The sequence below is a fragment of the Blennius ocellaris genome (assembly GCF_963422515.1).
Source record: "Blennius ocellaris genome assembly, chromosome: 5".
NCBI classification, from domain to species: domain Eukaryota; kingdom Metazoa; phylum Chordata; class Actinopteri; order Blenniiformes; family Blenniidae; genus Blennius; species Blennius ocellaris.
The window spans coordinates 1,786,934-1,796,540 of NC_137654.1; positions in this window are offsets into that span (position 1 = coordinate 1,786,934).

A 9,607-nucleotide genomic window follows, 5' to 3' on the forward strand; every position below is an offset into this window, starting at 1 on the left:
GTCCCCATCACACTCTCCTCCTTCCTCCTCAGACTGTCCCATCACACACCTCCTCCTCCTCCTCAATCGTCCCCATCACACTCCTCCTCCTCCCTCCTCAACGTCCCATCACACTCCTCCTCCCTCTCAACGTCCCCATCACACTCCTCCTCCTCCTCCTCAACGTCCCATCACACTCCTCCTCCTCAACGTCCCCATCACACTCCACCTCCTCAATTTCCCATCACACTCCTCCTCCTCAACGTCCCCATCACACTCCACCTCCCTCAACGTCCCATCATACTCCTCCTCTCTCAACGTCCCCATCACACTCCTCCTCCTCCTCCTCAACGTCCATCACACTCCTCCTCCTCAACGTCCCCTCAACGTCCCCCATCACACTCCTCCTCCCTCCTCCTCAACGTCCCATCACACTCCTCCTCCTCCTCCTCAACGTCCCATCACAACTCCTCCTCCTCAACGTCCCCATCACACTCCTCCTCCTCCTCCTCCTCAACGTCCCATCACACTCCTCCTCCTCACGTCCCATCACACTCCCTCCTCCTCCTCCTCAACGTCCCATCACACTCCTCCTCCTCAACGTCCCATCACACTCCTCCTCCTCAACGTCCCTCAACGTCCCCATCACACTCCTCCTCCCCTCCTCAACGTCCCATCACACTCCTCCTCCCTCCTCCTCAACGTCCCATCACACTCCTCCTCCTCAACGTCCCCATCACACTCCTCCTCCTCCTCCTCCTCAACGTCCCATCACACTCCTCCTCCTCAACGTCCATCACACTCCTCCTCCTCACGTCCCCATCACACTCCACCTCCTCCTCCTCAACGTCCCATCACACTCCTCCTCCTCCTCAACGTCCCCATCACACTCCTCCTCCTCCTCAACGTCCCATCACACTCCTCCTCCTCCTCCTCAACGTCCCATCACACTCCTCCTCCTCAACGTCCCCATCACACTCCTCCTCCTCCTCCTCAACGTCCCATCACACTCCTCCTCCTCAACGTCCCCATCACACTCCTCCTCCTCCTCCTCAACGTCCCATCACACTCCTCCTCCTCAACGTCCCATCACACTCCTCCTCCTCCTCCTCCTCAACGTCCCATCACACTCCTCCTCCTCCTGCTCAACATCCCATCACACTCCACCTCCTCCTCCTCAACGTCCCCATCACACTCCTCCTCCTCCTCAACGTCCCATCACACTCCTCCTCCTCCTCAACGTCCCCATCACACCTCCTCCTCCTCCTGCTCAACATCCCCATCACACTCCACCTCCTCCTCCTCAACGTCCCCATCACACTCCTCCCTCCTCCTCAACGTCCCATCACACTCCTCCTCCTCCTCCTCAACGTCCCATCACACTCCTCCTCCTCAACGTCCCCATCACACTCCTCCTCCTCAACGTCCCATCACACTCCTCCTCCTCAACGTCCCATCACACTCCTCCTCCTCAACGTCCCATCACACTCCTCCTCCTCCTCCTCAACGTCCCATCACACTCCACCTCCTCAACGTCCCTCAACGTCCCATCAGACTCCTCCTCCTCACCGTCCCATCACACTCCTCCTCCTCAACGTCCCATCACACTCCTCCTCCTCAACGTCCCATCACACTCCTCCTCCTCCTCCTCAACGTCCCATCACACTGCACTTCCTCAACGTCCCATCACACTCCTCCTCCTCCTCCTCAACGTCCCATCACACTCCTCCTCCTCAACGTCCCTCAACGTCCCATCACACTCCACCTCCTCAACGTCCCATCACACTTCCTCCTCCTCCTCCTCAACGTCCCATCACACTCCACCTCCTCAACGTCCCTCAACGTCCCCATCACACTCCTCCTCCTCAACGTCCCTCAACGTCCCATCACACTCCTCCTCCTCAACATCCCATCACACTCCTCCTCCTCAACGTCCCATCACACTCCTCCTCCTAAACGTCCCATCACACTCCACCTCCTCAACGTCCCTCAACGTCCCCATCACACTCCTCCTCCTCCTCCTCAACGTCCCATCACACTCCTCCTCCTCAACGTCCCTCAACGTCCCCCATCACACTCCTCCTCCTCCTCCTCAACGTCCCATCACACTCCTCCTCCTCCTCCTCAACGTCCCATCACACTCCTCCTCCTCAACGTCCCCATCACACTCCTCCTCCTCCTCCTCCTCAACGTCCCATCACACTCCTCCTCCTCAACGTCCCCATCACACTCCTCCTCCTCAACGTCCCTCAACGTCCCCATCACACTCCTCCTCCTCCTCCTCCTCCTCAACGTCCCATCACACTCCTCCTCCTCCTCCTCAACGTCCCATCACACTCCTCCTCCTCAACGTCCCCATCACACTCCTCCGCCTCCTCCTCAACGTCCCATCACACTCCTCCTCCTCCTCCTCAACGTCCCATCACACTCCTCCTCCTCAACGTCCCCATCACACTCCTCCTCCTCCTCCTCAACGTCCCCATCACACTCCTCCTCCTCCTCCTCAACGTCCCATCACACTCCACCTCCTCAACGTCCCTCAACGTCCCATCACACTCCTCCTCCTCAACGTCCCATCACACTCCACCTCCTCAACGTCCCCATCACACTCCTCCTCCTCAACGTCCCATCACACTCCTCCTCCTCAATGTCCCCATCACACTCCTCCTCCTCCTCCTCCTCAACGTCCCATCACACTCCTCCTCCTCCTCCTCAACGTCCCCATCACACTCCTCCTCCTCCTCCTCAACGTCCCCATCACACTCCTCCTCCTCCTCCTCAACGTCCCATCACACTCCTCCTCCTCCTCCTCAACGTCCCCATCACACTCCACCTCCTCAACGTCCCCATCACACTCCACCTCCTCCTCCTCAACGTCCCACCACACTCCTCCTCCTCCTGCTCAACATCCCCATCACACTCCACCTCCTCCTCCTCAACGTCCCCATCACACTCCTCCTCCTCCTCAACGTCCCATCACACTCCTCTTCCTCCTCCTCAACGTCCCCATCACACTCCTCCTCCTCCTCCTCAACGTCCCATCACACTCCTCCTCCTCCTCCTCAACGTCCCATCACACTCCTCCTCCTCAACGTCCCATCACACTCCTCCTCCTCAACGTCCCATCACACTCCTCCTCCTCAACGTCCCCATCACACTCCTCCTCCTCCTCAACGTCCCTCAACGTCCCATCACACTCCTCCTCCTCCTCCTCAACGTCCCATCACACTCCTCCTCCTCAACGTCCCATCACACTCCTCCTCCTCCTCCTCAACGTCCCATCACACTCCTCCTCCTCCTCCTCAACGTCCCATCACACTCCTCCTCCTCAACGTCCCATCACACTCCTCCTCCTCCTCAACGTCCCTCAACGTCCCATCACACTCCTCCTCCTCAACGTCCCCATCACACTCCTCCTCCTCAACGTCCCATCACACTCCTCCTCCTCAACGTCCCATCACACTCCTCCTCCTCCTCAACGTCCCTCAACGTCCCCATCACACTCCTCCTCCTCCTCCTCAACGTCCCATCACACTCCTCCTCCTCAATGTCCCTCAACGTCCCATCACACTCCTCCTCCTCAACGTCCCATCACACTCCTCCTCCTCCTCAACGTCCCATCACACTCCACCTCCTCAACGTCCCCATCACACTCCTCCTCCTCCTCCTCAACGTCCCATCACACTCCTCCTCCTCAACGTCCCATCACACTCCTCCTCCTCAACGTCCCTCAACGTCCCCATCACACTCCTCCTCCTCCTCCTCAACGTCCCATCACACTCCTCCTCCTCCTCCTCAACGTCCCATCACACTCCTCCTCCTCAACGTCCCCATCACACTCCTCCTCCTCAACGTCCCCATCACACTCCACCTCCTCAACGTCCCATCACACTGCACTTCCTCAACGTCCCATCACACTCCTCCTCCTCCTCCTCAACGTCCCATCACACTCCTCCTCCTCAACGTCCCTCAACGTCCCATCACACTCCACCTCCTCAACGTCCCATCACACTCCTCCTCCTCCTCCTCAACGTCCCATCACACTCCACCTCCTCAACGTCCCTCAACGTCCCCATCACACTCCTCCTCCTCAACGTCCCTCAACGTCCCATCACACTCCTCCTCCTCAACATCCCATCACACTCCTCCACCTCAACGTCCCATCACACTCCTCCTCCTAAACGTCCCATCACACTCCACCTCCTCCTCCTCCTCAACGTCCCCATCACACTCCTCCTCCTCCTCAACGTCCCATCACACTCCTCCTCCTCCTCCTCAACGTCCCCATCACACTCCTCCTCCTCCTCCTCAACGTCCCATCACACTCCTCCTCCTCCTCCTCAACGTCCCCATCACACTCCTCCTCCTCCTCCTCAACGTCCCATCACACTCCTCCTCCTCAACGTCTCCATCACACTCCACCTCCTCAATTTCCCATCACACTCCTCCTCCTCAACGTCCCATCACACTCCACCTCCTCAACGTCCCATCATACTCCTCCTCCTCAACGTCCCCATCACACTCCTCCTCCTCCTCCTCAACGTCCCATCACACTCCTCCTCCTCAACGTCCCTCAACGTCCCCATCACACTCCTCCTCCTCCTCCTCAACGTCCCATCACACTCCTCCTCCTCCTCCTCAACGTCCCATCACACTCCTCCTCCTCAACGTCCCCATCACACTCCTCCTCCTCCTCCTCCTCAACGTCCCATCACACTCCTCCTCCTCAACGTCCCATCACACTCCTCCTCCTCAACGTCCCCATCACACTCCACCTCCTCCTCCTCAACGTCCCATCACACTCCTCCTCCTCCTCAACGTCCCCATCACACTCCTCCTCCTCCTCAACGTCCCATCACACTCCTCCTCCTCCTCCTCAACGTCCCATCACACTCCTCCTCCTCAACGTCCCCATCACACTCCTCCTCCTCCTCCTCAACGTCCCATCACACTCCTCCTCCTCAACGTCCCCATCACACTCCTCCTCCTCCTCCTCAACGTCCCATCACACTCCTCCTCCTCAACGTCCCCATCACACTCCTCCTCCTCCTCCTCAACGTCCCATCACACTCCTCCTCCTCAACGTCCCATCACACTCCTCCTCCTCCTCCTCAACGTCCCATCACACTCCTCCTCCTCCTGCTCAACATCCCATCACACTCCACCTCCTCCTCCTCAACGTCCCCATCACACTCCTCCTCCTCCTCAACGTCCCATCACACTCCTCCTCCTCCTCAACGTCCCCATCACACTCCTCCTCCTCCTGCTCAACATCCCCATCACACTCCACCTCCTCCTCCTCAACGTCCCCATCACACTCCTCCTCCTCCTCAACGTCCCATCACACTCCTCCTCCTCCTCCTCAACGTCCCCATCACACTCCTCCTCCTCCTCCTCAACGTCCCATCACACTCCTCCTCCTCCTCCTCAACGTCCCATCACACTCCTCCTCCTCAACGTCCCATCACACTCCTCCTCCTCAACGTCCCATCACACTCCTCCTCCTCAACGTCCCCATCACACTCCTCCTCCTCCTCAACGTCCCTCAACGTCCCATCACACTCCTCCTCCTCCTCCTCAACGTCCCATCACACTCCTCCTCCTCAACGTCCCATCACACTCCTCCTCCTCCTCCTCAACGTCCCATCACACTCCTCCTCCTCCTCCTCAACGTCCCATCACACTCCTCCTCCTCAACGTCCCATCACACTCCTCCTCCTCCTCAACGTCCCTCAACGTCCCCATCACACTCCTCCTCCTCCTCCTCAACGTCCCATCACACTCCTCCTCCTCAATGTCCCTCAACGTCCCATCACACTCCTCCTCCTCAACGTCCCATCACACTCCTCCTCCTCCTCAACGTCCCATCACACTCCACCTCCTCAACGTCCCCATCACACTCCTCCTCCTCCTCCTCAACGTCCCATCACACTCCTCCTCCTCAACGTCCCCATCACACTCCTCCTCCTCCTCGTCAACGTCCCATCACACTCCTCCTCCTCCTCCTCAACGTCCCATCACACTCCTCCTCCTCCTCCTCAACGTCCCCATCACACTCCTCCTCCTCCTCCTCAACGTCCCCATCACACTCCACCTCCTCAACGTCCCCATCACACTCCTCCTCCTCCTCAACGTCCCCATCACACTCCTCCTCCTCCTCCTCAACGTCCCATCACACTCCTCCTCCTCAACGTCCCCATCACACTCCACCTCTCTCAACGTCCCCATCACACTCCTCCTCCTCCTCCTCAACGTCCCATCACACTCCTCCTCCTCCTCCTCAACGTCCCATCACACTCCTCCTCCTCCTCCTCAACGTCCCATCATACTCCTCCTCCTCCTCCTCAACGTCCCCATCACACTCCTCCTCCTCCTCCTCAACGTCCCATCACACTCCTCCTCCTCAACGTCCCATCACACTCCTCCTCCTCAACGTCCCCATCACACTCCTCCTCCTCCTCCTCAACGTCCCATCACACTCCTCCTCCTCAACGTCCCCATCACACTCCTCCTCCTCCTCCTCAACGTCCCCATCACACTCCTCCTCCTCCTCCTCAACGTCCCATCACACTCCTCCTCCTCCTCCTCAACGTCCCATCACACTCCTCCTCCTCAACGTCCCATCACACTCCTCCTCCTCAACGTCCCATCACACTCCTCCTCCTCAACGTCCCCATCACACTCCTCCTCCTCCTCAACGTCCCTCAACGTCCCATCACACTCCTCCTCCTCCTCCTCAACGTCCCATCACACTCCTCCTCCTCAACGTCCCATCACACTCCTCCTCCTCCTCCTCAACGTCCCATCACACTCCTCCTCCTCCTCCTCAACGTCCCCATCACACTCCTCCTCCTCCTCCTCAACGTCCCATCACACTCCTCCTCCTCAACGTCCCCATCACACTCCACCTCCTCAATTTCCCATCACACTCCTCCCTCCTCAACGTCCCATCACACTCCACCTCCTCAACGTCCCATCATACTCCTCCTCCTCAACGTCCCCATCACACTCCTCCTCCTCCTCCTCAACGTCCCATCACACTCCTCCTCCTCAACGTCCCTCACGTCCCCATCACACTCCTCCTCCTCCTCCTCAACGTCCCATCACACTCCTCCTCCTCCTCCTCAACGTCCCATCACACTCCTCCTCCTCAACGTCCCCATCACACTCCTCCTCCTCCTCCTCCTCAACGTCCCATCACACTCCTCCTCCTCAACGTCCCATCACACTCCTCCTCCTCAACGTCCCCATCACACTCCACCTCCTCCTCCTCAACGTCCCATCACACTCCTCCTCCTCCTCAACGTCCCCATCACACTCCTCCTCCTCCTCAACGTCCCATCACACTCCTCCTCCTCCTCCTCAACGTCCCATCACACTCCTCCTCCTCAACGTCCCTCAACGTCCCCATCACACTCCTCCTCCTCCTCCTCAACGTCCCATCACACTCCTCCTCCTCCTCCTCAACGTCCCATCACACTCCTCCTCCTCAACGTCCCCATCACACTCCTCCTCCTCCTCCTCAACGTCCCATCACACTCCTCCTCCTCAACGTCCCCATCACACTCCTCCTCCTCCTCCTCAACGTCCCATCACACTCCTCCTCCTCAATGTCCCATCACACTCCTCCTCCTCCTCAACGTCCCATCACACTCCTCCTCCTCCTCCTCAAAGTCCCATCACACTCCTCCTCCTCAACGTCCCCATCACACTCCTCCTCCTCCTCCTCAACGTCCATCACACTCCTCCTCCTCAACGTCCCCATCACACTCCTCCTCCTCCTCCTCAACGTCCCATCACACTCCTCCTCCTCAATGTCCCATCACACTCCTCCTCCTCCTCCTCAACGTCCCATCACACTCCTCCTCCTCCTGCTCAACATCCCATCACACTCCACCTCCTCCTCCTCAACGTCCCCATCACACTCCTCCTCCTCCTCAACGTCCCATCACACTCCTCCTCCTCCTCAACGTCCCCATCACACTCCTCCTCCTCCTGCTCAACATCCCCATCACACTCCCCTCCTCCTCCTCAACGTCCCCATCACACTCCTCCTCCTCCTCAACGTCCCATCACACTCCTCCTCCTCCTCCTCAACGTCCCCATCACACTCCTCCTCCTCCTCCTCAACGTCCCATCACACTCCTCCCTCCTCCTCCTCAACGTCCCATCACACTCCTCCTCCTCAACGTCCCATCACACTCCTCCTCCTCAACGTCCCATCACACTCCACCTCCTCAACGTCCCCATCACACTCCTCCTCCTCCTCCTCAACGTCCCATCACACTCCTCCTCCTCAACGTCCCATCACACTCCTCCTCCTCAACGTCCCTCAACGTCCCCATCACACTCCTCCTCCTCCTCCTCAACGTCCCATCACACTCCTCCTCCTCCTCCTCAACGTCCCATCACACTCCTCCTCCTCAACGTCCCCATCACACTCCTCCTCCTCAACGTCCCCATCACACTCCTCCTCCTCCTCCTCCTCAACGTCCCATCACACTCCTCCTCCTCAACGTCCATCACACTCCTCCTCCTCAACGTCCCCATCACACTCCACCTCCTCCTCCTCAACGTCCCATCACACTCCTCCTCCTCCTCAACGTCCCCATCACACTCCTCCTCCTACCTCAACGTCCCATCACACTCCTCCTCCTCCTCCTCAACGTCCCATCACACTCCTCCTCCTCAACGTCCCCATCACACTCCTCCTCCTCCTCCTCAACGTCCCATCACACTCCTCCTCCTCAACGTCCCATCACACTCCTCCTCCTCAACGTCCCATCACACTCCTCCTCCTCAACGTCCCCATCACACTCCACTCCTCCTCCTCAACGTCCCTCAACGTCCCATCACACTCCTCCTCCTCCTCCTCAACGTCCCATCACACTCCTCCTCCTCAACGTCCCATCACACTCCTCCTCCTCCTCCTCAACGTCCCATCACACTCCTCCTCCTCCTCCTCAACGTCCCATCACACTCCTCCTCCTCAACGTCCCATCACACTCCTCCTCCTCCTCAACGTCCCTCAACGTCCCATCACACTCCTCCTCCTCAACGTCCCCATCACACTCCTCCTCCTCAACGTCCAATCACACTCCTCCTCCTCAACGTCCCATCACACTCCTCCTCCTCCTCACGTCCCTCAACGTCCCCATCACACTCCTCCTCCTCCTCCTCAACGTCCCATCACACTCCTCCTCCTCAATGTCCCTCAACGTCCCATCACACTCCTCCTCCTCCTCAACGTCCCATCACACTCCACCTCCTCAACGTCCCATCACACTCCTCCTCCTCAACGTCCCTCAACGTCCCCATCACACTCCTCCTCCTCCTCCTCAACGTCCCATCACACTCCTCCTCCTCCTCCTCAACGTCCATCACACTCCTCCTCCTCAACGTCCCCAATCACACTCCTCCTCCTCCTCCTCCTCAACGTCCCATCACACCTCCTCCTCCTCAACGTCCCATCACACTCCTCCTCCTCAACGTCCCCATCACACTCCACCTCCTCCTCCTCAACGTCCCATCACACTCCTCCTCCTCCTCAACGTCCCCATCACACTCCTCCTCCTCCTCAACGTCCCATCACACTCCTCCTCCTCCTCCTCAACGTCCCATCACACTC